This window comes from Lepidochelys olivacea (assembly GCF_965140295.1).
Source record: "Lepidochelys olivacea isolate rLepOli2 genome assembly, chromosome: 7".
Classification (NCBI taxonomy): domain Eukaryota; kingdom Metazoa; phylum Chordata; order Testudines; family Cheloniidae; genus Lepidochelys; species Lepidochelys olivacea.
The window spans coordinates 29,135,009-29,154,007 of record NC_140417.1 but is presented as its reverse complement, the minus strand read 5'-3'; the positions used below and the strand labels follow the sequence as shown (position 1 = coordinate 29,154,007).

The window sequence follows — 18,999 nt, the reverse complement described above, 5'->3', positions numbered from 1 at the left end:
CAGCCTTTCATACCCATACACACAGCTAAAATTCTCATCCAGGCCCCATCATCTCATGGCTGGGTTACTGCAACAACCTTTTCTCTGACTTTGAGACCCTCAGAACCCCTCAATGCCAGCTGGCAAAGGGTTCACTGTTCTGGAACAGCAACTCCTATCAGGCCTGACAAACTCACTGCACCTAACAAACCACTTTCATGGTATTTATCCACAAACTTTGCCATGTAAAATATCAAATAAAAGCCAGTAACACACTGGTCATCATAGGCATTGCGAAATGTTTGTATGAATGGCATGAAAGGAGTTACGCATACCTACTAAAAATATATGTGAAACTATGTAACCAGGCAGCGTTAACAAACAGGCTTTCTGCCAGACAAAGCATGTCTAATCTGAAAGAATCCCCTGCAGTGTTGAGCCCTTGTCACTGGACACTCACAGAAATAACTAGGCTTGCTGTCCCCAAAGGGCAGGCACAGTATACACATTCGCTTGTTTGATTCAACTGGGGAAAACAACACAGCACTGAGATGTATTTATAACACAAATGAAAATAAGTTTATTAACAAACAACAGAGATGCAAAGATTCAAATGAGTAGCAAGTAAGAACATTGGAAACAGAATGGTTACATATGAAACAAAAGTATAACAATACTTAGAGCAGAGGTGGGCAAACTACGGCCTGTGGGCCACATCCAGCCCGCAGGCCCCTCCTGCCCGGCTCCTGACCCAGGAGGCTAGCCCCCGGCCCCACCCCTGCTATTCTCCCTCCCCCGCAGCCTCAGCTCACTGTGCCGCTGTGGCTGGCTCCGGCCGGGCGGCGCGGCTGTTGCACCGCCAGCCACCGGTGCTCCAGGCAGCGCGGTAAGGGGGCACAGCGCAGGGGGTTGGATAGAGGGCAGGGGAGTTCGGGGGGGGTGGATAGTGGTTGGGGCAGTCAGAGGGCGGAGAACGGGTTGGGGGGGGTTGAATGGGGGCCAAGGGTCCCAGCGGGGCAGTCAGGAAGGAGGGAGGAGGGGTTGGATGGGGCAGCAGGGGACAGTTAGGGGCAGGGGTTCTGGGGCCATTCAGGGGACAGGGAGAAGGGATGGTTGGATGGGGCAGGAGTCCCGGGGGGGCCGTCAGGAATGAGAGGAGGGGTTGGATGGGGCAGCAGGGGGCAGTCAGGGGCGGGGATTCTGGGGGCAGTCAGGGGCCAGGGGAGGTGGATGGGGCAGGGGTCCTGGGAGGGCCGTCAGGGAACAGGGGAGTTGGATGGGGCAGGAGTCCTGAGGGGGGGGTGGCATCAGGGGACGAGAAGGGGGGGCATATAGGGGGTGAGGGCTGGGCCACACCTGGCTGTTTGGGGAGGCACAGCATCCCCAACCAGCCCTCCATACAATTTCCGAAACCCGATGCGGCCCTCAGGCCAAAAAGTTTGCCCGCCCGTCTTAGAGTCTAAAAACTTAACTTTAACAAGCTAACATCATTGTCTAAACTTTATAATGGCTCTCAACCTTTCCAGACTACTGTACCCCTTTCAGGAGTCTGTTTTGTTTTGTGTACCCGCAAGTTTCACCTCACTTAAAAACTGCTTGCTTACGAAATCAGACATAAAAATACAAAAGTGTCACAGCACACTATTACTGACAAATAGCTTAATTTCTCATTTTGTCTGTATGAAATTTTAGTTTGTACTGACTTAGCTAGTGCTTTTTATGCAGCCTGTTGTAAAACTAGGCAAATATCTAGATTAGTTTATGTGCTCCCTGGAAGACCCTTGTGTACCCCCAGGTATACACGTACCCCTGGCTGAGAACCACTGGTCTAAAATAAGTTCTCACCTAAAGCAACCTTGCAGCATCACCAGCCAGCATGGCTGGGATCCACCATTCCTGGATGCGAATGATAGCTAAAGGGATGGTTCATCACTATTAATTTGGTTTTTGATTTAAAAAACAACATTGTCTCCTTTGACATTTTTTCTCCAGAGTGGTGCAACTCTTTCTTCATAGTCCATGTAGCAGGCAGACTATTGTAGCATTATTTGGCACACTGCATAGTGAAATACAGCACACTCTGTTCACAGTTCTAAAACACCATGACCACTACCTAGATTCAGAAAATTAGTGCAATCAAATATTGATTGCTCAGCGTTTCAGGTATGGACTCAGCCCACATCCCCCTTTTGCGGTGGTGGTGGCTGGCTGCAGCAGCATGGCAGAGAGGAAGATAAATGAGTTAGCAGCAGCAACGAACTTATCATTAGCAGCACACATGATATGAAGCTCCTTTGGGACATTTGGTAGACTTGTATATCTTACCATAGAGCGGGGATAATCAATTACTTTTTGTCAAGTTCCAAATTTCTGGTCAAGGTATAGTCAAGGTCCAGACCCCAGAGAAAAATAATAAAAAATAACAATGATGATGATATTGAGTAAATAAAAAGATTTCGGGGTCTGTTCAAAAGCATTTGTGGTCTGAATTTGGTCCACAGTCCACCTATTGACTATGCCTGCCCGAGATCTTGAGGAACACACAGAGCTTTGAGCTGCACAGATGGGGCAATGTTATCTTCAAAATTTCTCTTGTCTGCCAATGGAGTCCCTACTGCTGCTCAGGAGGGATCTGTGGCCTGTGCTATCTAAGTAAGTGTACCCTATGTAAGCTGCTCTCCTTCCAGTGTTTTTTCTGAGTCAGTGTTTAGTACAGGCACACTTGTGTCAGATGTGTAAACTCACCTTTTGACAGGGACCAGAGAAGTAACTCCCCTATATAAAATGAACATGTACCTGCTGCCACAAGGTGATTGTGCAGGATAGCGTGGCCTGTAGCAAGGACAGGGAGGATGAGGCGTCTTCACTCAAGTCACTCTCCACAGTGCACCCCAAGCTGTACACAAGGCCCTTACTGTATACTGCTACATCTGTTATGGTGTACGCTGCCCTTTTGTGTTCTTTGCTCATTATTGCAACTGTTAGTTATCAGAGGCTACAGAGAGAGGAAGAGTAACTTCGGTCTTTAGCTGACAGCACATTTACTAGTTATAGTGCAAATTACTACACCAGGTTTGTCTGGCTGTCGAACATATCTGTTTTATTACCCTCTGGCACTTGCAACACAGACTTGGGCAGCTGGGCACAGGGCACTCCTGTGAAGGCTTTTGGGGCTCCAACCACAAAATCCAGAGCTCCTAAGGCCTTGTTTACCTGGAGATTATCCTCAGTTGACCTAACCAGTTGCCCCCACTCCCCATCAACAGGCAGTGCATCCACAGCTGCTTCTTCCCCATCACCTCTTTCTCTATCCTGCTTCTTCACTGTGATAAAGAAAGCACCTGTGTAGAGACTTAAATTCTCTCTCTCCCCCTTGCCTATCAATCCTCAAAAAAAAAAAATTAAAAAAAGGGGGGGGATTTTTTTTTAAAGTCATGATCCCATAGCCACTAACAAAACAAACAGCACATCGCTCCTTTGAGTTAACTTTAGTTGAAACTGATGAAAAAGTTGACTTGAAAACCAAGGGACCACAAACACACACTCAATGTTTCCAGTGATAAATTTTGTGGAAGTCTCACAGCAAGAAGTTGGAAGTTTTCATGCAGCCCCTATTCTTTGTTTCCTCTTTTTTCCCCTTAAAGTGTCATCATGCATTGCTATTGTGCGGTATAAATAGCAAATAATGCTAATAGTACACCTCTCAGCACTGGTATTTCAGCTATGTCTATTAGAGGAGGGGAAAAAGACTTATTTTATTGGACTCTGGAGCCTTAGGTTTACATCTATATTAAACAGAAACAAGTCATGCTATATATCATCTTCTGCAAGGGGTTATAAATTATTAATAGAAAACCTACAAAGCAGTTGTAACTCATGAAAAGTGTATAGCATTCTTACTGCTTTAATCATTTTTGTGAAACAGTTGAGATACATATTAGTGGAGCGGTGCTACCTTTTCTTTGTATGCAACTTTATCATCGGAATAGCTTTCCCCTTTTAAAAAATACACGTTATGATAAAGTGATAAAGTTTAAAATGATAAAAGTTGTGTTTGCTACCTTCCATGGTGTGGAGTAGTGGCATGTGTTTATAAAACAGAAAAGCTGGATCTCCACTGAAGATGTAGCTGCACCTACAGTGCAAAGTGGACGGATACCAGCTGGTGCTGATAGAAAAGTGGAAAAGTGCCTCTTGTGTAAGGGAAATTGCCATTATGTAAGGCTAGCAGAGGTGGCTCCTATCCCAATCTCCCTACTCCCCTTTTCGTCCCACCTCTGCTATAGCTATTCTTTTGGGTGTGGGGGGCAATGTCAGAGAAGAAGTGCACTTTGCCTGCCCTCCACTGGCAAGGGTCCCTTAGGGCACTGCTCCCAGCTGCTCTAACATCCTCTGGGTCACAGGGTCAGGTAGATGCAACCCCCCACCTCCACTGCAATCCAGGAGAGCCGGGTTGCAGAGGAGAAGTGAACTCAGAATCTGTATTTTATGTAGTACTTAAGTATGTTATTTAACAGGCAGTGGCTAATATATTGGCGTAATAAAACTAAATTAACATTTTGAGCTTTTAAAACATCCTGCTAATTGGGCAAGCCTCATGAGATATAACACTGCATTTTCATTAAATCTTAAGCAATGGATAATTTATACTATGTACATTTGCTAAATGAGAGTTTACTAATACTAATACATGTCATTAAAAGCTTCAGATGTAGATCACCTATACGTGAAGGATTAATTGAGGGCTGTATGTTATTAGCAAAAAATGATAAAGCAATAGTAAAATGGTAAATTATGAAGTTACCAAAGTATCTGAAACATTTTTGGTGTCACTTAGTTTGTGGTGTTTCTAGTCATATTCATTAGTAGCTGGTAACTTTGTAACCTTCACATTAATCTTGTAAATAACTAGAGGGTGGTCAACATGATGCTCACATTAACAAAGAAAGCAGGGTAATCCTGGGAATTACAGATCCGTGAGTTTCGTCTCAGTTCCAGGAACAGCAGCCCAGAGTGCAATAAATCATCCAGACAGATATAATCTGATGGGGCAATTCAAAATAGCTTTGATAAACTTTGTGTGTTTCTAACCCGTATATAATTTTAATGACTTAAAGCTAATGGAGTGGTCTGGTATTGCAATTCTTATGTTGTTAAAACAGTACAGATACATAGTCTCAAGGGAACTGTTAACTTGAAATATGTTCTTTGGTTAGCATAATCAGTGTAAAATAAATCAGGACTCATTCATCATAATAAAACCCTGCTACCTGTCAAGAAAATATATTCTGTGTTCATCTGTGAAAGGACTTACAAGAGAGTGCTCTGTGACTAGTTTGCCCATTCTCCTGGAGTTTAGTCAATTATCTTCCTGGGAAAGGAAGGGCTCATGTTTTGGATGTTGAGGTGCACAGACAGAAGGCTCAAACGGTAAGACAGGCTAAATTATAGCTTTAAATTAAACACAAAACCCAGCAATTCTCCCACTGAAAGAAGTTTACAGTTATAAACCCACATACTGCCATGCGTCCTTGGTGGAGTTTCAGCGGACAGAGGGAGCTGTGGTCATGAATCCAGGGCATCTGATGAGGTATATTACCTGGGGCTTCCAGAAAGAGATCTTAGGTTACCCCATGGTTCCATGTTAGATGAATTCCATGTAGGTGAATTAGTGTTGATGGGAGGGGATCAAAATAAATGGAATCCATTAGCTTCTGAGGAAACCAGTGTGGAACTTAGAAGAGGAGGAAGAAGCGGAAACCAAAGATCCTGGCTGGAGATAACAAAGCAGCTACTTTGGGGAAAGATAACCCTAGAAAAAACCTGTCACTGCTGTGACTCATAATAAGGTTACTGACTAGAAAAAGGCTACATCCTAATACTGCCCTGGTAATGGGCCAGTTAACATACTGAATTCTAGACTACAGAAACTAGAGAAATAGTTCACAAAAGAACTACTAAACTAATGAAAGTGACAGAATGTCTTAGCTAGGAGGATAAGAACAACAACTTAAGCCTATGCAGTCTGAAGCAGATGCAGCTATCTGCATGCATGTATGAATATTTAAAGAGAGATCACTAACTTGGGTACAGTTTGGTCATATAACAGTGTATGACTCGACAGTTTCAGATTGGCATGTGGGAAATACAGAAACATCAGTTACACAAAAAACTTTAATTTTGGCATCAGTCTGAAGTCACTGACTATCTAGTGACTGACTATCTAATAGTTCCATATTGCTATTAGAGATATAGAAACATAACTTAAAGGTAAAATTTCTAATATTTGAACTAAGTACCAACAGGACAAATACATGTATATTCTTGGAAATTAAAAATAAAAAAAGAAGCTAAGTTTAGTTTTAAAGACACTTAAGAGCTCATTACCCAAGAGATAATCTTTGTAACATGAATGTTAGTAGCAGAATCTACCTTGTAAGAATTTGGGTAATTATTTGGATATCAATGATGTCTCGAGGTAAAGGAGTGGTTAGTAGCTATTTTAACCCTTATGATTCTTGCTCACTTGGGCCTGGTCTACACTACGAGTTTATGTTGGATTTAGCAGCATTAAATCCGAATTAACCCGTCCACACAACGAAGCCATTTTTTCAACATAAAGGGCTCTTAAAACCAATTTCTGTACTCCTCCCCAACGAGGGGATTAGCGCTGAAATCGACATCGCTGTTTCAAATTAGGGTTATTGTGGACTCAATTCGAAGGTATTGGCCTCCAGAAGCTATCCCACAGTGCACCACTGTGACCGCTCTGGACAGCACTCTGAACTCTGATGCACTGCCCAGGTGTACAGGAAAAACCCCAGGAACTTTTGAATCTCATTTCCTGTTGGCCAGGCGAGCTCATCAGCACAGGTAACCATTCAGTCCCAGAATCAAAAAAAAGCTCCAGCATGGACCAAACGGGAGGTACTGGATCTGATCGCTGTATGGGGAGAGGAATCCGTGCTATCAGAACTACGTTCGAAAAGACGAAATGCCAAAACATTTCAAAAAATCTCAGAGGCCATGAGGGACAGAGGCTACATCAGGGATGCAACACAGTACCACTTGAAACTTGAGCTCAGACAAGCGTACCAGAAAACCAAAGAATCAAATGGACGATCCGGGACAGAGCCCCAGACATGCTGCTTGTACGCTGAGCTGCATGCAATTCTAGGGGGGGCCGCCACCACTACCCCACCCCTGTCCGTGGACTCCCATGATGGGGTACTCTCCGCCATGCCTGAGGATTTTGCAGACGGGGAAGATGAGGAGGAGGAGGGTGAGGTTGGGAAGAGCATACAGCCAGGATCTTTTCAGCACCCTGACTGAAATACCCTCCTAACCCAATGAAGCCAGAGAAGGGACCTCTGGTGAGTGTACCTTTTTAAATATAATACACGTTATAAAAGCAAGCATTTTTTAATGATTAAGTAGCCCTGAGGACTTGGGATGCATTAATGGCCAGTACTGCTTCTGGAAAAGTCTGTTAACGTGTCTGGGGATGGAGCGGAAATTCTCCAGTGACATCTCCATGAAGCTCTCCTGGAGGTACTCTAAAAGCCTTTACAGAAGGTTTCTGGGGAGAGCAGCCTTATTCCATCCTCCACGGTAGGACACTTTATCATGCCATGCTAATAGCAAGTAATCTGGTATCATTACATGACAAAGCCTGGCAGCGTTTGGTCCCGGTGTTTGCTGGCATTCAAGCAACATCCGTTCTTTATCTCTCCATGTTATCCTCAGGAGAGTGATATCGTTCATGGTAACCTGGTTGAAATAGGGGAATTTAATTAAGGGGACATTCAGAGGTGCCCGTTCCTACTGGGCTGTTTGTCTGTGGCTGAAAAGAAATCCTCCCCGCAGTTAGCCACGCGGTGGGGGCGGGGGGGCATTGGCACTGAACTGCTCACGTTTGGCTAGCAGGGATCTTCCCTGATACCAGCCAGGCGGTGGAGGGAGGGGAAAAACAATCATCCCAGAGAATTGGGTGGGGGGAGGGGGTTAGTTTGGTTTCTGCTGCTGCCCGTTAACAGGAAAACCGCAGCACTAAATGGCCAACTCAACGGGCTTTGCTTGGTATGGGAAAGGAGGGCGCTGCTGTTATGAAGGTTGCAGAAGCCGAAAGACTATGGCTTACCATGGTTGCTTGCTAGCTGAATTCTGTTGCCCGGCCCTGTGTGTGTGATCTCTAACACCAAAGCCGCAGGCACTCAATATAAGATGCAAAATGCGACCTTGTACCAAAATCATATGTGCTATCTAATGTGAATAATGTTGTTCACTGTGAAAGAGTATAACCATTGTTCTGTATAATGTATCTTTTTAAATACTTCACTCCCTTTTTTTCCTCCAGCAGATGTTTCAAGCTTCTCTCCTCCGTCCCGAAGGCTATCTCAGAGAAGATGGTGAAAAAAAACCACACGTGCGATGACATGTTCTCTGAGCTCATGCAGTCGTCCGGCACTGACAGAGCTGTGTGGAGGGACACAATAGCAGAGTACAGGACAGTGGCCGACGAACGTGAGGAAAGGTGGTGGCAGGAAGATCAGAGGAGGCATGAGGCAATGCTGGGGCTACTGCAGGATCTAACGGACATGCTCCAGCGTCTGGTGGAGTTTCATGAACGGCAGCAGGATCACAAACTGCTGCTGCAGCCCCTGCTTAACAGCCCTCCCTCCTCCCCTAGTTCCATAGCCTCCTCACCCAGACGCCCAAGAACGTGGGGGGAGGCTCCGGGCACCCAACCACTCCACCCCAGTGGCCAGCCCAAACAACGTAAGTTTTAAAGTGGCCTTTTCCTTCCCGCCTACCCTCCTCCCACACCCCACCCGGGCTACCTTGTGAGTTATCTCCCTATTTTTATAATCAATTAATAAAGAATACATGTTTTTTAAATGATAGTGACTTTATTTCCTTTGCAAGCAAGCTGTGATTGAAGGGGGGAGGGCGGGTGGCTTACAGGGAATTTAGAGGCAACCAAGGGGGCAGGTTTTCATCAAGGAGAAACAAACAGAAGTGTCACACAGTACCCTGGCCAGTCATGAAACTGGTTTTCAAAGCTTCTCTGATGCGCAGTGCTTCCTGCTGTTCTCTTCTAACCGCCCTGGTGTCTGGCTGTGCATATTCAGCGGCCATGCGGTTTGCATCAACCTCCCACCCCGCCATAAACATCTCCCCCTTACTCTCATAGAGATTGTGGAGCACACAACAAGCAGCAATAACAATGGGAATATTGGTTTCGGTGAGGTCTGAGCAAGTCAGTAAACTGCGCCAGCGACCCTTTAAACGTCCAAATCTATACTCTACCACAACTCTGCACTTGCTCAGCCTATAGTTGAACAGCTCCTGACTACTGTCCAGGGTGCCTGTGTACTGCTTCATGAGCCATGGTATTAAGGGGTAGGCTGGGTCCCCAAGGATAACTATAGGCCTTTCAACATCCCCAACAGTTATTTCAGGTCTGGGAAGTAAATCCCTTCCTGCAGCTGTTTAAAGAGACCAGAGTTCCTGAAGACGCGAGTGTCATGAACCTTTCCCGGACATCCCACATTGATGTTGGTGAAACATCCCTTGTGATCCACCAGTGCTTGCAGCACCACTGAAAAGTACCCCTTGCGGTTTATGTACTGGCTGCCCTGGTGGGCTGGTCCCAAGATAGGGATATGCGTTCTGTCTATGGCCCCACTACAATTAGGGAATCCCATTGCAGCAAAGCCATCTAGTATCACCTGCACATTTCCCAGAGTCACTACCTTTGATAGCAGCAGCTCAATGATTGCATTGGCTACTTGCATCACAGCAACCCCCACAGTAGATTTGCCCACTCCAAATTGATTACTGACTGACCGGTAGCTGTCTGGCATTGCAAGCTTCCACAGGGCCATTGCCACTCGCTTGTGAACTGTGAGGGCTGCGCTCATCCTGCTATTCTTGTGCTTCAGGGCAGGGGAAAGCAAGTCACAAAGTTCCATGAAAGTGCCCTTATGCATGCAAAAGTTTCGCAGCCACTGGGCACCATCCCAGACCTGCAACACTATGCAGTCCCACCACTCTGTGCTTTTTCCTGGGCCCAGAATCAGCGTTCCATGGCATGAGCCTGCCCTATTAACACCATGATCTCCAAATTGCAGGGGAACGCGGTTTTAGAGAAAAGTGTGTTCATGTCATCACCACGCCTCCGTTGCCTCCTCGCCTGGTTTTTCAGGTGCTGGTTCTGCATAAATTGCATGATAATGCGCAAGGTGTTTACAATGGTCATAACTGCTGCAGTGAGCTGAATGGGCTACACGCCTGCTGTGCTATGGCGTCTGCTCCTGCTCGGGCAATCCAGGGAAAAGGGCGCAAAACGACTGTTTGCCATTGCTCTGACGGAGGGAAGGGCGATCAGCAACATGGCTTACAGAGTTGGCTTACAGGGAATTAAAATCAAAAAAGGGGGTGACTTTGCGAGAAACAGAATGGCCCCCTCAAGGATAGAACTCAAAACTGGGTTTAGCAGGCCATTGATTTCACGGAGGGAGAGAGGAGAAAATGAATACAAACAAATCTGGTCTATTTCTTGTTTTGATCTACTTCATCTATCTTTATACATCTTGCTGGCAGCAGACTGTGCAGTATGACTGCTAGCCATCGTCATCTCCTGGGTGCTCGGCAGAAGACGGTCCAGTATGACTGCTGGCCATCGTCGTCTCCCAGCTGCTCATTAAAAGACGGTGCAGTAGGACTGAATCGCCATGAGATGAAATTTAAAAGGGTAATGACCTGGCTGAGTCACTCCCATGTTTGCCCAGGCGTCCCTGACCTCATCAAGGTCGGTTAAAAGAGCACCCTGGACTATGTCGACGACGGCTACCAGTCATACTGCACTGTCTGCTGCCAAAAGGCAATAAGCTGCTGCTGTGTAGCAATGCAGTACTGCGTCTGCCAGCACCCAGGAGACATATGGTGACCATTAGCTGAACGGGCTCCATGCTTACCGTGGTATGGCGTCTACATGGGTAACCCAGGAAAAAAGGCGCAAAATGATTGTCTGTCGTTGCTTTCACAGAGGGAGGGAGGGAAGAGGGGCCTGACGATATGTACCCAGAAACCACCCGCGACAATGTTTTAGCCCCATCAGGCATTGGAATTTCTACCCAGAATTCAAATGGGCGACAGAGACTGCGGGAACTGTGGGATAGCTACCCACAGTGCAACGCTCCGGAAGTCGACGGTTGCCTCAGTACTGTGGACGCACTCCGCCGACAACATGCACTTAGAGCATTTGTGTGGGGGGACACACGATCGACTATATCAAAATGCTTTCTACAAAACCGACTTCTATAAATTCGACCTATTTTCGTAGCGTAGACAAGGCCTTAGAGAAATGACTGCCAGCTTGGGATCCAGGTAAGAATGTCTCTTTGTGGAATGTGGACAAGGGGGCCTTAGGAAAGATAGGTTGCCTTCCTTTGGAGAATGGAGCCTTCTCAAGGAATAAGCATGTGGGCCTCACATTTGAGACAGCAGGGATGTTGGCACTAGTGGAACACAGCCACTTTTGTCTTGAGCAAACTATGTATTAACAGAAGCTCAGGAAGTCAAGTATTGCAATGGCTTTGTGTGTTCTTGTCACTTATCTACTGAACAGAACTGTATGTGGCCTCCTCTTGATCAAGGAAAAGGTAACTAGTGACTAGCTATGATACCACATCCTGATTTATAAATGAAGTGAAAGTATTTCTGCTCTCTGGCCTTGTATAAGTCTGTCGCTAGTTTGACCTGAGAACACACTGGTTTTTTTTCCCATTTTATCTCTCCTGTTTCCTTCTAATTTCCCTTTTAAGTGAGGCTTCTTTTTTCTATGTAGGCCTAATAATCCCTGTTGCATGTGGCACTGTACACAGTTTAACATGCCTATAGCATCTTTCTAATCTTCTCTTGTATCATGAATGTAGTCTTGGCTCTCTTCTACTCCAATAGCTTCCTGCCTTAACCTTCAGCTTCAGTTAGTGTGTGCTTACCAGCATAATTTCCTTTTTGTGGAGCAAAGCTTCTATTTCTTTTTTCAAAGAAAAATGACCTTCTACAAAACCAACCGTAAATTATGTTTTTTGTTGTGAAGTGTAGTTTAAAGATTCTCTGTAGATAATGAATTGGTTTGATCCTCTATTTCACCCAGAAAAATACTGATACGTTTCTCTTTTTGGTGTGTAGGTGGAGTGCAGTGCCAGGGACCTATAACCTTTATTAGTTTGTATGTGTGTCATGACTGCCTATGGTAGCTAGCTGGAGCAATATAGATAGCTATCCACGCCTTCGTGGTTTTTACAATGACCTTCTTATGTTCCTATGTTCTCTCGCAGCTGGTCATCTCTCAAGATGTGAATATTTTTCTGTCTTGTTTTTCCCCTGTAACTTAATGTATACATCAGTAAAGAATGAAAGTTGGTATTGCAAAATTGTTTAGAGTAGTGCTGTCATAAAGTTATATGTATAGCTCAGATTTTCCATCAATCATACAACTGTTTCTTCAGTTATCTAAATATAGCATACAGCAAATATCTCTGAAGGAAACCCTCATAATAAATGTTTAAATAGTAGTTTGTTCAGCTAATCACAGTTATTTGAGAAAACTCTTTTTCATTTTTTTAACCACTTTGTTCCCTCAGAACATGGTTGCTATTTGGCAACAGGGGCAAATCAGTCTATGCAAGATATTTCTTGATCGTTTCTTTATTTAGTCTCTGCTTCTATACAGAACAATAAACAGCATGTATTTATAGAGACTATATCTTGCTAGACAAGTGTGGTTTGTTGTGTTTGGTTTTTTGTTAGTTATAGAATATTAAAAATGAGAACACTATAATTCTATAAAAGAACAACACAGGGAACATAGTACAAATGTTGTTGTTGTGAAGCATTTGATAGAGGATGTCAGGAAATGTTTGCTGAAAACTTAATTCCGGTTGATTTGCATTAGGAAAACTTGCCATGTGGATAGAAAACTGGGTGAATGTCTGTAAAGTAAAGGTAACAATAAACCATGTGTCAAAGGAAGGAGTGTGTAGGGGAGTTCTAGTGGTGATCTACAGTTGTTTGTTAGGTCTGTTCCTATTTAATATTTTAGTTAATAATCGGGAAGTAGACCTGAATAGCACTTCAGTGAAATTTCAGATATGATACTGAAATGAGAGAAGCTGTAAATAATTGTGAAGAGAGAGAAACAAAACAAAAGGCTCTAAAGAGATTAGAGGTAAAATCATGACCCTATTAAGTCAATGGCAAAACTCCTGTTGACATCAGTAGGGCAAGGATTTCACCCTAGAAACATAAGCAGAGAAAAGGAGGTTACCCACCTTGTGCAGTAACTCATGTTCGAGAGGAGCGTCCCTTTATGTGCTCCACTCCAGGTTAAGGTGCATTCCTGTGCCTTTGCTCAGAGAGTTTTACAGCAGTGCCCGGGCAGGCCTCGCACGCCGCTGGTGTCTCAATAGCACATGTGCGGCACATACCCCTCAGTTCCTTCTCTACAATGGAACCTGCTCCAAACTCCGAAGTACAGGGGAGGAGGTGGGTAGTGGAGCACCCACAGAGACACTCATCTCGAAGAATGTCAGTTACTACACGTGGTGAGTAACCTCCTCTTCTTTGAAGAGAGATGTACCTGTAGGTGTTCCACTCCAGGTGACTTAAAACCAGTATCTCTTATGATGGTAGGGACTTCAGATCTGTTAAGAAAGCCATTGACAGCACAGCTCGCCCCACTCGAGTATCTATTAATGGTCCCTGTATAAGAGTGTAATGTTTGGCAGACGTGTGCTCCGAAGCCCAGGTGGCAGCCTTGTAGATGTCTGTGAGTGGAATGTTACGTAGAAATGCAACAGAAGTTGACACGGATACAGTAGAGTGTGCTTTGATTGAAGTTGGAGGTTGTATTTGCTTTAATTGGTAGCATAAGTGGATGCAGTCTGATATCCATTTAGATATTCTTTGAGTTGATATCGATTTGCCCTTAGATCGTTCCGCTATTGAAATAAAAAGTTTAGGGGAAGCCCTAAATCAGCAGTTCTCAACTGGGGGTCCGCGGCCCCCTGGGGGTCTGCGAGCCATTTCAGGGGGACTGCAGAGCCCTGCGGCTGAAACCCGATGCCCTGAGCCCCAGTGCTGAAGCTGGGAGCGGCACAGGGCTGAAACTGGCAGGTCCCCCCCACCAGCCGGGAGCGGCATGGGGCTGAAGCTGATGCCCTCCCCACCTTCCCGTTGAAGGAGGGAGCTGCGCTGGGAGCATCCCCTAACCCTGCCTGTACACAGCCACTAGCTACCCCCTGCCCGCACCCTGAGCTACCGCCCTGCCCGCACACAGCCCCCAACTACCCCCTCCCTGCACCGTGAGCAGTTTTCAAACTTTTTGAACTGAGCCCCCCCTTTGAGTTATATTTTTTGGTTGTGTCCCCCACAAAGCCTGGGTGGCCTCCTTAGTGAGTGGGGGTGGAGTTGGCACTCCCTCCCTGTACCCTGCTGTGCCCTTGCCCCTGCAAAATAGAAGTAAAACTGCCTATGCCCAAGGGTCTGTCCCCCCTGGCCCAGAACCCCATGTTCCCCCCCACACACCCCACTGGGCCCTGGCGTTTTTATAGCATGTTGAGGGGGGCCTCAGAAAGAAAAAAGTTGAGAATCCCTGCCCTAAACGGCTTAGTCCTATGCAAATAAAAGGATAACGCCCTGTGAACTTCAAGGGTGTGCACTGTCGCTTCAAATGTGTTCGCATGTAGTTTAGGAAAGAATGTTGGTAGATGAACAGGTTTCGTTGAGATGGCAGGACGAATGCACCTTAGGGCGAAATTTAGGATGTGTTCGAACTGTGAGTTTATTTTTTAAAAAGGTAGTGTACGGAGGAGGTTCAGCCATGAGCGCTCCAAATTCTCCCATGCGTCTGGCAGATGTAATTGCCACTAAAAACACAATTTTCATGGATAGGTGCAGGAGGGAGCAGGTCACAAACAGTTCAAAAGGTTTGTGCATCAAGGCTGTGAGGACCAAGTGTAGGTCCCATGGTTGAGTGGGTGGTCTAATGTCTGGGTACAGCGTTTGGATGCCCTTGAGGAATCTTTGTGACAGGGTGGGCAAAAATAGTAGTGTTATTGATCTTTTGGTGAAATGCTGTGATTGCCGTTGATGTACTTTTATTGAGCTAAAAGAAAGCCCAGATAATGTAAGTTCTAGAAGATAATCTAGTATAAGTGGAAGAGGGGCAGAAGTAGGAGAGGTGTGTCTGGCAGAACATCACGTGGTGAACCTACTGATAGGTATCGGAGTAACAGCTGTGTTAGTCTGTATTCTCAAAAAGAAAAGGAGTAATTGTGGCACCTTGGAGACTAACCAATTTATCTGAGCATAAGCTTTCGTGAGCTACAGCTCACTTCATCGGATGTGATAGGTAGTACGTGTAGAACATATCCTGCTGTGTAACAGTACTGTTGAGACCTGTTTGGAACAGCCTAGTTCTTCATTAGAGAACCATTGAGGAGCCATGCTTTGAGGTGGAGCATCGCTATGTTGGGATGGTGTAACTGGCCCCTGCGTTGAGATGATAGATCTGGAAGGGGGGATGCCCGTGCCTCTCTGGGACACATAGGAGCTATTAGGATGATCCTGGCCCTGTCTGTCCATATCTTCTGTACCATCCTGTGTAGAAGTGGTATTGGTGGGAATCCATATAACAGATTGTTGTACATGTGATCATGAACGCATCTCCCATGGAGTGTTTTCCCAGACCCTCTCTGGAGCAGAATCTTCGGCATTTCTTTTTGGTCACAGTTGCGAAAAGATCTATTTGTGGATAACCCCAACTGTGGAAGATGCCTTGTAAGATGGTATTGTTTAGCTCCCACTCATGATCGAGGGGGAAAGATCAACTGAGCTTGTCTGCCGTGGTGTTCTGTGACCCGGACAGGTATGAGGCTGAGATGTGGATATTGTGTTGGAGGCACCAATTCCAAAGTTTCATAGCCTCAGTGCATCGTGAATGGGATCAAGCTCTCCCTTGACTCTTTATGTAAAACATACATGCGATGTTGTTGGTCATGACCCTGATCATGTGGTTCTTGATGAGTGGGAGAATGTGGAGCTCTAGAAGATGTATATGAAGCATGGTTTCTGTAGGGGACCACAGGCCCTGAGTCATATGATGTCCCATGTGTGCCCCCCAGCCAATGAGGGATGCTTCTGTCATGATTATAAGCAAGGGAGGATCCTGCAGAAATGGGACTCCGGAGCACAGGTTGTGTGGTAGAGTCCATCATATTAGGGAGTCCTTGACCTTGGGAGGCATAGTTAGTAGTCTGTTTAGTCTGTGCACATTTGGTTTGTAGAGAGTGGCCAACCAGCCTCATAGGCATCGCATGTACAGGCATGCATTGTTGACTACAAAAGTGCATGCGGCCATGTGGCCTACAAGTTGCAGGCACTCATGTGCGGTGACCTGTGGGATGTTCCGCATCCTGGCAACAAGAGTCTTTATGGTGTGGCATCTGTCCTTTGGGAGTGATGCAAGCCCCTTTGTCAAATCAAGGAGGGTGCCTAGGAACTCTAGTTGCTGGGTAGGATATAGTGTAGATTTGTTTATGTTTATTTGTAGGCCAAGACTCTGGAAGCAATCTATGGTCGTCTGAGCGGTTCAAATGGCTTCTGAACGGGTAGGAGACTTCAGAAGATAATCGTCCAGGTAAGGAAAAATTATTATTCCCTTTTTTATGAGGTGTGCGATTACTATCACGAGAATTTTTGAGAAAACGTGGGGTGCTGTTGAAAGGCCAAAGGGCAAAACCTCGCACTGGTAATGATCTGTGCCCAAAGCAAATCTAAGAAAATGTCTGTGGGCACGGTGTTTAGTGACATGAAAATAAGCATCCTGGAGCTCAAAGGCTGAAAACCAATCTCCCTGCTCCAGCGCCAGAATTATTGTTGTTAGGGTGACCATCCTGAATTTCTGTTTCTTGACTAACTTGTTTAGTAGTCGGAGATCGAGAATGGGTCATCACCCCCCACTTTTCTTTTGTGTTAAAAAATTGTGCGAGTAAAACTTCTTCCCTCTGTGTTGAGTGGGTACTGTCTCCACTGCTCCTAGTTGTAGAAGATGTTGTACCTCTTGATGGAGCAAGTGTTTGTGAGAGGGGTCCCTGAAGAAGGCCATGGGAGGGAGATATGGACAGGAACAGGATGGCATAGCCCGATCAGATGACTTCTAGGGCCCATCTGTCCACAGTGAAAGCTACCCAGTTGGTAAGGAATGGGAGCTGACAGTGTCCAAAAGGGTGGATGGTTGAAGTGAGCGCTGTAGTGAGTGGGAGGTCTTCTATACACTCGACCAAGGCTTCAAAATCTGCTCGTTACATGGAGGAGGTTGAGACGCTGCTGGTGGTGGGTGGCGGTGCTGTTGAGGTCTATTTCTCTGGGGTTGGTGCTGCTGCTGGTCATAAGGTCTTTGATGATGTGTACATCCAGATATCTAGGATGTTGGTAAGGGTGATATCTGTATTGTCTTCTTCTTGTGGCAGGTGTGTGGATGCCTGAGCGTAGCCCATGAGTCTTTCATGGTGTGCAGCACCTCATTAGTTTTTGCTGCAAACAGCTTCTCCCTTTCTATGGCGAGATCTTCTACAGTGTTCTGTATCTCCCGTGGGAATGAGGAGGAGATGAACCATTTGGCTCGGAGCATGACCGCAGCCATAGCGTTGGACCTGGTGGCTGTGTCAGCAACATCAAGGATGGCCTGAAGAGCTGTGTGAGATATCATCTGCCCATCAGAGATCACGGCTTTGAACTGTTGTCATTTATCTTCAGGAATGTCATTAATAAATTCCATGAATTTACCGTAGTTCCTGTGGTCGTACTTTGCTAATAGGGCCACATAGTTTGCCAATCTAAATTGTAAAGTAAGGGGAGAGTAAACTTTGTAGCCAAGTCAGTCTGTCCTCTTACTCTCCCTGTCGGATAGAGTGGACCGAAAGTGTTGCTGTTTGTTTCTTTGATTGGCCATTTCAACTACCAGCAAGTTGGGTGCTGGGTGAGTAAAGAGGAATTCAGAACCCTTGGAAGGGACATAATATTTGCTGTCCGCTCTCTTGCAGGTTGGGGGTATCGTGGCAGGGATCTGCCATATGGTCTTAGCGGGTTCCAGGATAGCCCCATTGATAGGCAGTGCAATCTTGGAAGAAGCAGAGGTTTGTAAAATCAGCTCATGCTGATTCTCCGACACCTCCTCAAAAGGAATCTTTAGCTTGTCAGCAACCCTTTTAAACAAAGTCTGAAAGTGTGTGAAATCATCTGCCGCTGTTGGTGGCAGAGGCATAATAGCCTCATCTTGTGACGAAGATGAGTCGTTATTCGTTGGAGAGGTGTTGGGTGCAACATCCACTGCCCGTTGAACTGGTGGCTCCTCCTGTAGCTCAACAGCAGTGTCTGAGGGTGGAGGAGGAGAATCTGATGTCCTCCCTGCGTGGGTTAGGACGAGTGCTGTAATGTCTTCTGTAAGACCCCCAGGGATTCCAATAGGGCTACTGACCCAGGAAGGGCATAGGAGGCCCCATCCAAGGTTGGCCATACCAAGGTGGTAAGTCTCTGGAATATGAGGACCATGATCTAAACGGTCCAGCATTAATAGGCGTCTTGACTGGGGAAGAAAGGTGTGGGGGGAAAAAACCCTTCAATATCATCATCTCCATCACTGGAAAAGTGTGAAGGGATCAGGGATAGCTGTCGGTATGGTGCCGACGGTTCCGGTGAAACATCAGTGCCCAGTACAGGAGATTCTGGGGTAGGAGAAACAGCCAGATCTCTCTGGTGGAGAAACTGCGGGTGGGGTGGGGTGGAGATTGACGATGCTGACTGGTGAGGCACTACATGTGTCAGAGGCACCATATGCTGGGTCAGTGCCGATGGGTGAGGCACAAAGTGCACGCGCAGTGCCGCATGCTGGGTCGGTGCTGGAGTAATCTACGTCGGCAACTCAGGACCAGTCACGGGCAGCTGCAGCAC

The 18,999-nt window shown here is 46.0% G+C and overlaps 1 protein-coding gene across 3 annotated transcripts in view; it reads right to left on the bottom strand.

Annotated features, from left to right (window-relative positions):
• Positions 1–18,999, bottom strand: part of FGD3 (FYVE, RhoGEF and PH domain containing 3) — a 191,171-nt gene that overhangs the window by 105,856 nt on the left and 66,316 nt on the right. The window lies entirely within an intron of this gene.